The sequence below is a fragment of the Lactuca saligna genome, chromosome 3 (assembly GCF_052625555.1).
Source record: "Lactuca saligna cultivar CGN05327 chromosome 3, ASM5262555v1, whole genome shotgun sequence".
Taxonomy (NCBI): domain Eukaryota; kingdom Viridiplantae; phylum Streptophyta; class Magnoliopsida; order Asterales; family Asteraceae; genus Lactuca; species Lactuca saligna.
The window spans coordinates 214,022,723-214,033,377 of record NC_136419.1 but is presented as its reverse complement, the minus strand read 5'-3'; positions in this window follow the sequence as shown (position 1 = coordinate 214,033,377).

Sequence of the window (10,655 nt, the reverse complement as noted above, 5' to 3'; positions counted from 1 at the left end):
GACCTGACTATTGGTGGCCCTGCATGAAGCGGGATGTCACCTAGTATGTGGAGAGATGCCTGACCTGCAGGAAGGTCAACATAGAGCACCAGAGGCCCCACAACAAGATGCATCCGTTAGACATTCCCATATGGAAATGGGAGGACATTACCATGGATTTTATCACTAAGCTTTCCAGGACCGCACAGGGAGTGGATTCGATTTGGGTCATAGTGGATCAGTAGACCAAGAGTGTGCACTTTATACCGATCCAGGAGAGTATATCAGCTGAAAAGGTAGCCGAAATCTATGTGCGCGAGGTAGTGGCACGACACGGGGTACCTGTTTTGGTAGTGTCAGACCAAGACGTCCGTTTTACTTCCAGATTTTGGAAGCGGTTTCATAACGAGATGGGGACTCGTCTTCATTTCAGTACCGCTTTCCACCCCCAGACGGATGGGCAGAGCGAGGGGGCTATTCAGACTCTCGAGGACATGCTTCGGGCATGTGTCTTAGATTTCAGTGGCAGTTGGGATACGTATCTTCCATTAGCGGAATTTTCATATAACAACAGTTACCATGCTACTATTAACCGCCCTCCTTTTGAGATGCTCTATGGGAGGAAGTGCAGGACCCCGATTTGTTGGGGCGAGGTCGGTCAGCGAGTCATCGGTAGTACCGAGGTGGTGCTCAAGACCACAGAATTGATTCAGCAGGTTCGTAGCAGACTGCAGACTGCGCAGAGTTGACAAAAGAGTTACGCCGACACGAGGCGTTCAAACTTAGAGTTTCGGGTGGGCGATATGGTCCTCCTGAAGGTATCACCCTGGAAGGGTGTTATCAGGTTCCGGAAGAGGGGCAAGCTGGGCCCTAGATTCATTGGTTCGTTTAGGGTTTTGGCCCGGGTGGGCCGTGTTGCTTACTGGATGGATCTTTCGGCAGAGCTCAGCAAAATCCACAACACTTTTCATGTTTCTCATTTGCGAAAGTGTTTGGTAGACGAGTCAGTAGTTGTACCATTTGTCACACCTCAAAACCAAGAAAGGCGGAAACGTTCTGGGGCGGAGGAAGTCATGTACAGTATCACAACAATGAAAAGTATTAAACAAACAACAACATCATCCATTGCATTAATAATAGAATTATTATACAAGTGTGTTCTGTCAAATTTTAATAAACACAAAAGCATAAATCAAAATGAGAGATGAGTCTTGAACGAGCTCCATCTTCTCTAAACCTTGCATCGGTACCTATCTATGATAACCTGAGGATACAAGTTATTTTGAAAGAGAGTGTCAGCTTTAAAGCTGGTGAGATCATAAGATTCTAGTGTCTTAATTTTTATATAAGAATTTGTTTATATATGAACTGTAAGTATTGAAAATGTATATGAACTATAAGTATTGAAAATGTATATGAACTGTAAGTATTGAAAATTTTTGTAAACCAACTGTAAACGTTTGTAGAACCCTAGGAATCCCTATGATTCCTACTATAATATAAGGGTGTCTTCTACCAAGACCTAACTGCTCTGAATGTAGTCTTCTACCAAGACCTAACTGCTCTGAATGTTCGTTTCTTGTAAAAGTGTGTAATTTTCCAAGTGTAACTATCATTAACAAAATATAGTTTTTACATCTAATGTTTAAGAGAAAATATCACTAAATATATAGTTTTTCCAAGCATTCTAGCCACTCAGGGGTCGGGCCATGAAAAGTCGGACGAGGGTTAGGAATTGGAATGGGAGCTGCTCGGGGTAGGTTCTCAACCTCTGGTTCGGAGTTAGCATTGTCCGAAAGGTCTTCATCATAGTGATCATTCAAAGGGATAGGATGATCATTCTCTGGTTCTTCTTCAAACCATCCAGCAATGACCCCATTCGGAAGGTATTGGTTGCCATGGGGATGGAGTCCAGCCATGTTATCTATGCGAGAATTGGGGTAAGAAAATAATTATTAGATGAACTATCTAGATAATTATTTAGAAAATCTTCATTAGTTACGTCGCTATTTGGGAAGTGCATACCGGTTATATGTAATCGAAACAAGATAGGCCTTCGAATAAGTGACCTTAACTCCAAATTCATACAGAATAGGTGTAAAGTAAAATTTTCACAAATTCTAAGTCTATAACATCCTAATTACATATAGCCTTAGTGTATCCACTTAGCAACTATCAACTTAGTAATGAAGATCCCGTTTTAGTTCTCAAGTATAAAGTAATTATAGTAACACAAAATACTCCTATGTTATTTTAAGTTTAATGTTATGTTCTACTGTTCTCATTGTTGTAGAGTTGGTAAGATTTTAGATTTGTTGCAACCACACAGCTACACTTAGGCACATGCTACTCAACTCTCGGATGATATAGGTGATCAAACTATATCTTCCCAGTTTTGACCATATGTCTCTAAGCCCACCTATGTTGCCCAACAATCGAAATTCTTTTGTACTGTCCTAGTGACACTGATTTTTGTATGAATGCAGGCATGTATACTTTATTAAATATTTGATTATTTAAAGTATAAACTCTTGGTCAGAGTATTTTTAATCCCTTATGTATTTATAGTTAGTATATCTTTTATGGGTTGATATACTTAATTCACTATAAACAATACTCTGATACCAATCTGTCACACCCCAAAACCAAGAATGGCGGAAACGTTCTGGGGTGGAGGACATCATGTACAGTATCACAACAATGAAAAGTAGTAAACAAGCAACAACATCATCCATTGCATTAATAATTGAATTATTATACGTGTGTGTTCTGTCAAATTTTGATAAACACTAAAGCATAAATCAAAATGAGAGATGAGTCTTGAACGAGCTCCATCTTCTCTAAACCTTGCATCGGTACCTGTCTATGATGACCTGAGGATACAAGTTATTTTGAAAGAGAGTGTCAGATTTAAAGCTGGTGAGATCAAAAGATTTTAGTGTCTTAATTTTTATGTAAGAATTTGTTTGTATATGAACGGTAAGTATTGAAAATGTATATGAACTGTAAGTATTGAAAATGTTTGTAAAGCAACTGTAATGTTTGAAAAACCTTAGGAATCCCTATGATTCCTACTATAATATAAGGATGTCTTCTACCAAGACCTAACTGCTCTGAATGTAGTCTTCTACCAAGACCTAACTTCTCTGAATGTTCGTTTCTTATAAAAGTGTGTAATTTTCCAAGTGTAACTATCATTAACAAAATATAGTTTTTACATCTAATGTTTAAGTGAAAAGATCACTAAATATATGTAAAGGGAAAATCAAAGTAGTATTGTAGTTTTGTATTATAGGAACTACTGTTGTACTTACTACCTTAAACCAGATTTATATTAAGCCATCATGTGATTAATTGTATTATACTATCGACTAATATTAACGGTAAGGATAAGGTCGTAAAAATAGAAATGACGTTTGGCACCTGCAGACCTGCAGGTCCAGCTGTAGCTAGCAGCAAGGTGTAGGATAGTTAATCCAGTATAGATCTATACACAAACTCATGATCTCCCTCAAAGAGACTCTGGCTACAACTCGAGCCATGACATTTAAGGCATGCTCCGATACAGTGGATCACAATTTTGTCAACGTATTTATGTACATGTACTCTTGGCTAAATGAAGGCATTTAGGGCATTTTGGCACTTAAACATGGAGTTCACGGCCCAAGAACCTCCTTGGCCATGAACTCACTTTCACCCGTTGATTCTAATTGATTTTGTGTCCTAAACATGCAATGGTGGCTTCTTGTTTGAGTTCCAAGGCTTTGAGGGACATTGAGACACTTTTGGCCCTTAAAATGGAGTTTACTCCACAAGTGTTCTTGGGCGGTAAACTCCCAAAATCTTGGGGTTTTGACATGGTTTTGATGTGATAAAACATAATCTAAGCTATATAATACAACTAGATTGAAGTACTCACGATTTGGGATAAAAACCCGAAGATCCATGAGAGAAAATTTGGCTTTTCTCTAGTTGTAATTGTAACTAATGAACGAATATGGTTCATATTTCTATATATAGTCCTGGGATTTTTGGCAGAAAATATTTGTTGGGCTGAAGATTATTTTGAAGATTGCGTCTTTTTGGCTCGATAGCATAAGTTATTTTGTATTTTGGTTTGGGCCTGTCCAACCGAGAACCTTTTATGTTTTGTATATAAGTTTACGCTTGCATGCATATTAGGTTAACGATCTTAGAGATTAATGACATAGCGTTTCATCTAGAGAATAACAGGTTTCTTTAATCGTTCTTGTAAGCTACCAATCCTCTACAGTTGATGTTCTTAATCGAGCTCTTCTGAGGATTTTGTTTAATCATTCGACACGTTTGATTTCATCTTGACTTGTTCTTATTATTGCGTTCATACAGTTTTATATTTACATACTTGTTCAAGATCTAATCGATCTTTGTAGATTAAAGGTTAATTTAATCTCATCAATTGGTATCAGAGCAGGAGGCTGTGTAATCGATACACATCTTTTCTGTGAAAAAGATTTCCATTAGGGTTTTTCCGCAATTATCAATATTTATTGAGCCGTCATCTCTTTATTGATGTATCTTGATATTTATTGTTTTTCCCTAATCTTCCTTATTACAAGTCTGATCTTTGAACAGGTTTTTATGATCATAATGGACGCGACACAATCAAACCCTATTAATATTTCCAACAGCATCGGTTCGACGACAAAGATTCCAATCTTATACACCCATGACTATGAAGTATGGGCGCATCACTTTGAAGACTACGTGATTGGATCGGAGGATAATGGGTACCTCATATGGGAAGCCATCATCAATGGACCGTTTTCTCATTCTGCAACGTCCAGATTTATTAAGACACAAAAGGAGTACAATGATCTGCTAAAGGACGTGAAGGATATTGCACAAGATGAAAAGGACAAATTCCAGTGCAATATTAAGGCGTTAAGATTGATCAGATTCGCCCTTCAGTCCGACACATTCAGGTTGGTCAACTCATGCACGACGGCAAAGGAAGTTTGGGATAGACTTCGTGAACTGTATTCTACAGACGAGGATCTTGAACATTCTATTCAAACTTTGCTTTTATCTGAGTTTGGAGAATTCAGGCAAGGGGCAGAAGAAACGGTGACCCAGACGTTTGATCGCTTCAATCATCTTCTCAGCAAGATGATCAAACATGATATTGAAAGGAAGCTTATCGAACAGAAGGTTACTTTCTTGAATGGACTGAGGTCTGAATGGAGAGCAGTGGTTTCCACAGTCAAAGCCCATGAGCAGTTTAAATCATACTCTTTGGCGAAACTGGTAGGCATTCTCAAGTCCCAAGAGAAGATTGTGCTGCAAGAAAAGAACGTCGTTTCTAGTCTTGTTTCGTTGGCCCTCCTATCTAAAAGTAAAGCGGTGATGGAGGATGAAGACCTCAACTTGGAGGAATATGACCTCACATCTGAGGATTATGCCATGATGGTGTCCAATCCCAAGAAGTTCATAAAGAAGAGATTCCCCAGCAACAAAAACCGAAACTGGTAGGGGAGTTACAGCTCTGAAAAGGTGAACAATGAACCGAAGGCTGAGGGGCCCAAGAAGGAACCGAAGGTGGATGGCGATTCCGGAGTAAGCTGTTTCTACTGTGGTGGGAAAAACCACTATGCTAAGGACTGTGTCCTTAAGAAGATGGCTGAAAAGGATGATGGAAATAATGAGGAAGCCGTGTTGCAGAAAAGATTGGACGAGTTGAGAAAGAAGAAGTCTACCGCTAACCCTTCTATTAATGCTCTTATTGTGCAGGGTTCGGTTAATGATGACGAGTTCGGTAGCACGGAAGTTTGGTCTACCGACTCAGAAGACGATGAAGTGAGAAAGCCTACCCATGGAAAGGCTTATGTGGCTAAGGAGGAAAGCAGTGGAGGAAGATGCTTCATGGTGACTGATGTATCTCGAATGAGGGGATACAACACCGATGGAGGAAGCGATGGACCGAAGGTACAGGAGGACATGTGCTTTACGGCCAAACCACTCAGCCAGCAGTTCAATGAACTCGATGAACTGATAAGGAAGGTACAATCTGTTTTTGTTTCATCCAAAGTACCACCATCCTCATATGAGAAAGAACTAAAAAACGTTAATACAAGAATTTCTCATCTAGATAGTAGCTTAACTCAAACTCGAGTCACAAATTCTAACCTAACTGATCAATTAAGCAGGGTGGCATCGAAGAGTGAGGAGCGGAGAATGTGGATCGAGTTAAAGGAGTCGGAATTAGTTAAAGTTAAAGATGAAAACATTTATTTGCAAAGAGACAATTTAAAATTGTTATAACAGCGGAATGTTTTTTGTTTAATTGCTAAACGTTTGTATTCTAATATTACTCAGCTTCACTTGGATTGTGAAATAGGCCAAAAGATCCATCGCATGAGTTTTCCCTTCCTAGAGTTTAAGGAGGATGAAATCGATGCCGAAGCCTACAATTGTGAGAGTGTGATATCGTATGATGATGTCAATCCGACCTACATGTATGGACTGGACAAAATTGAGTCCTTCATTAAATCCAAGGACCACAAGGACATGCTTAAAAACCTTTTGGATGAAAATGACAGACTTAAACTGAGAACCGAAACCATGCAAAAATTTGACTCTTTAAACGCCAACGTAAGCTCAGAAAACAAAATTGATGTTAAAAATGCATCTGAGCATAACGAGGACGAAAACATGAGTGAAATTTCTGTAGAGGACACAGTTGACTGCTCAGAATTTATTAAAAACGAACCTGAAAACCACAAGAATCTTATTTCTAAAAATTCAGTGGAGTTCGCTCGATTGTCCCAACAAAAGTCCCCAATATTAGTTGAGAAAGCTGTTGTGTATCAAAAGGTCAGGACCACTGCGAATCAAGTATACAAGGTGACTGGAGTAACCGAACATCAAACAGCTAAACTAACAGCTATTGTATACAAAGACAATGCTGATGGCTGCGATGATTACTTCTGGGAAGCTCCAATAGATAATGCAAACGAAACCGTTGGCTTATCTGAAAGAACCTCCTGGATGAGTAAAGGAAGATACATACCTGAACCCTTGAATAAGCCGGACAATTTCGATGAGCCAAGCACCAGTGGTACGAAAGATATTCCTCAGGAGGATGATCGTTCGGCAAAAGAAGACATTCCCTCTACTCCTTCGGCTCAAAGTAAAACTCCTACAGTTCAAAAGGAACCAGCCAAGGAGACACAGAGAACGAAATCGAATGTGCATCATCAACCTAAACAGATAAGGAATAGGAAGAGAGAAAGGAACCAAAGATACAGGAAGAACCTTTCTGAAAGGAAACAATTCTGGCATTCCCAAAATGCATACTTCTCACACCAAGACACGAATCTGAAGTATGAAAAACTCCTGTAGGAAAGCCTGAAAGTCACAACAACCGAAAGCCAAGGTTCGGTTCACGAGAAAATATCAACCGAAGGCAAAGGTTTGGTTCTGAAAAAGACTTCAACCGAAACCAAAGGTTCGGTTCCAAGGACAGCTCCAACCGAACGCAAAGGTTCGGTTCTGAAGTCAAAAGAGAACAAGACTCTAAGGTCAGTCCCTCCAACGATCAAAAGCAAAAGGGTCACCTAGAGTCTCCAGCCAGAAAGTCCTCTCAATCCAAACCCTCTCATTCTAATTCTTCTCATTCTTCTAATTCTTCTACTTCCACCGATTCATCTCCATCTTGCTCTAAAGCTAATTCCGCTTGTTCTCAAAAATCTCATTCGTCAGCTGAACAAAAGGGAAAGCAAAAGGTCAATGAATCCAAACCAGAGTCCAAACCGAACACACCCAATCCTAACAAGATAAAACTTTTTACCATTAAAAGGAAAGATGAAACGACTCTTATAAAACGATCATATCTAGTTGACATCTCTCTTACTGTTCCCGTTCCCATGAAAAGCTCACGTGGACCCAAGAAACTTTGGGTTCCTAAATCTGCCTAATTTTTGCAGGTTATAAGTGACGAGCAGTTCGACGAAGAATGGTACATCGATAGTGGCTGCTCATGTCACATGACAGGGAGGAAAGAGGATCTTAGGGAATACAAATCTCTTGCAAATGGTGGCAACATCAAGTTTGGAAATAATTCTTCCGACACCATAAAGGGATACGGGATGATAACAAATGGGGACTTTACTATAAGGAAGGTGGCTTATGTGGAAGGACTCCAACACAACCTCATTAGTGTATCTCAGCTTGTTGGAGGTACAGGTCTCAAAGTCTTATTCGATGATGAAGGTTCTGAAATCATAGAGAAAAAGACAAAGAAAGTGATTCTCAAGTCAGAGCGAAAGGGTGAAATGTTTCCCTTAAACCTTAAACCCATCAAAGGAATCCCAGCTATATGCTTGTTATCAAAAGCTCAATCCGACGAAAGCTGGTTGTGGCACCGAAGATTCTCTCATCTCAATTTTAAAGATATCAACCGACTTGTCACTGGAGGTCATGTTAGGGGTCTTCCATTGCTCAAGTTCGACAGAGATCATTTATGTGCTGCATGCGAAATGGGGAAGCAGAGTCGTCAAAGTCACCCATCAATAATCAACACAAAAGTTGTTGAACCACTCGAATTACTTCATATCGATTTGTGTGGTCCTTCATCTATCGAAAGCATCGGTGGTAGCAAGTATATTCTTGTTATTGTTGATGACTTTTCACGATTTACATGGGTATTCTTTCTAAAGCTCAAATCTGAAGCGACTCAAAAGCTGAAAGTGTTTATCAAGCAAATTGAAATACAGCTCAAGAAGGTTGTCCGCAACATCAGGAGCGACAATGGTCTTGAATTCAAGAACAGGGAGTTTGAAGAGTTTCTTGCAGAAAAGGGAATAAGTCACAATTTGTCAGCTCCCTACACAGCACAACAGAACGGAATAGTCGAAAGACGAGACCAATCTTTGTGTGAAGCTGCCCGAACTATGCTAAGTTTCGCTTCCTTACCTCTTTATTTTTGGGCTGACGATATTTCGGCTGCTTGTTTTACACAGAACAGGTCCTATCTCAACAAGCGATTCACGCTCACTCCATATGAGATACTAAACAACAGAAAGCCCAATGTGAAATTTTTCCATGTGTTCGGCTCAAGGTGTTTCATCTTTAACTCTAAAGAACACCGCAACAAGTTTGATGTCAAAGCCAACGAGGGAATTTTTCTGGGTTACTCGCTCACATCCAAGGCGTACAGGGTCCTAAAAAAGCGTTCGAGAAGGATTGAAGAGACATACTATGTGACCTTTGACGATAGCTATGTCAAGAAGCTACAGGCCAAAGAAGACACCGCTGGGGAAATCTTTCCTCTAACTGTCCAGGTCACAATCTCGGTCGCCAATTTATACGAGAAATTTCTGGAGCTCTTTGACGAACCGGAGAAAGCTTCACTCTCCGAAGCAGGTGCAGCAGACAACAAAGTTGATAATATGAAGCAGATTGTCGAAGATGCTGCAAGAAGAATGCATGAAGGAGAATCGACCACTAATGACTCTCCATCCAACAACGCTTCAGTCGAGGGGGAGCCAAGCTCTCATGTCGAGGGGAGCCAAGCTCACAAGACCAGGGAGAGCCAAATTCTACAACATCAACCAAAGGTCCTTCATCAACCGAAGGTGCTTCTCCAACCGAAGATACCTCTCCAACCGAAGGTGCTTCATCGCCTGGAAGCTCAGTACCACAAGAAACACCTGAACCTCATGTTTCTCAAAGCTCATCAATTGAGGGGGAACATAATAATATGACGCTCAGTTACGATAGCCAATCTGAGCCAGAAGAAATGATTAATGTTGAACTAGACCCAACCTTTGATCCGAATTATCCTCCTCTTATCAAATGGACCAGCGATCATCCTATCTCTCAAGTAGTTGGTGATGTATCTGAAAAGGTTCTGACCCGATCACAACTGAAGGCAAAACAGACATCCTTATTTTCAAAGGTTGAGTTTTGTATGTTTAACTCATTCATATCAAAAGTTGAACCGAACACAGTTAACACTGCCCTAGATCACTCTGATTGGGTTCAAGCAATGCAAGACGAACTGAATGAATTTGAAAGGAACAAAGTCTGGCGCCTCATTCCAACTCCTCCAGATGCTTTGGTTGTTGGTCTCAAATGGGCTTTTAGGAACAAAATGGACAAGGAAGGTAATGTTATAAGGAACAAGGCTCGTCTGGTGGTGAAGGGATACTGTCAGGAGGAAGGCATAGACTATGAAGAGACTTTCGCTCCAGTAGCTAGGCTAGAATCTGTTAGAATATTTCTAGCTTATGCTGCTCACAAAAACTTTGAGGTTTTCCAAATGGACGTCAAGTGTGGATTTCTCAATGGAGAACTCGAAGAAACTGTGTATGTGGAGCAACCTCCTGGGTTCGTGAACGAAAAGAATCCAAATCATTGCTATATTCTGGATAAAGCTGTGTACGGCCTCAAACAAGCTCCGAGAGCCTGGTATGAAACGCTTACAAAATTTTTAAAGATGTCTAAATTTAAACAAGGTTCGGTTGACCCAACCTTCTTTCGCAAAAAGGAAGGTAACCACCTTATGATAGTTCAAATTTATGTCGATGACATCATCTTTGGCTCCACGAATCCCAGCTTAACAGCTGAATTCAGAAAGCTGATGGAGACTAAGTTTGAAATGAGCTCAATGGGTCCTATTAAATTTTTCCTTGGTT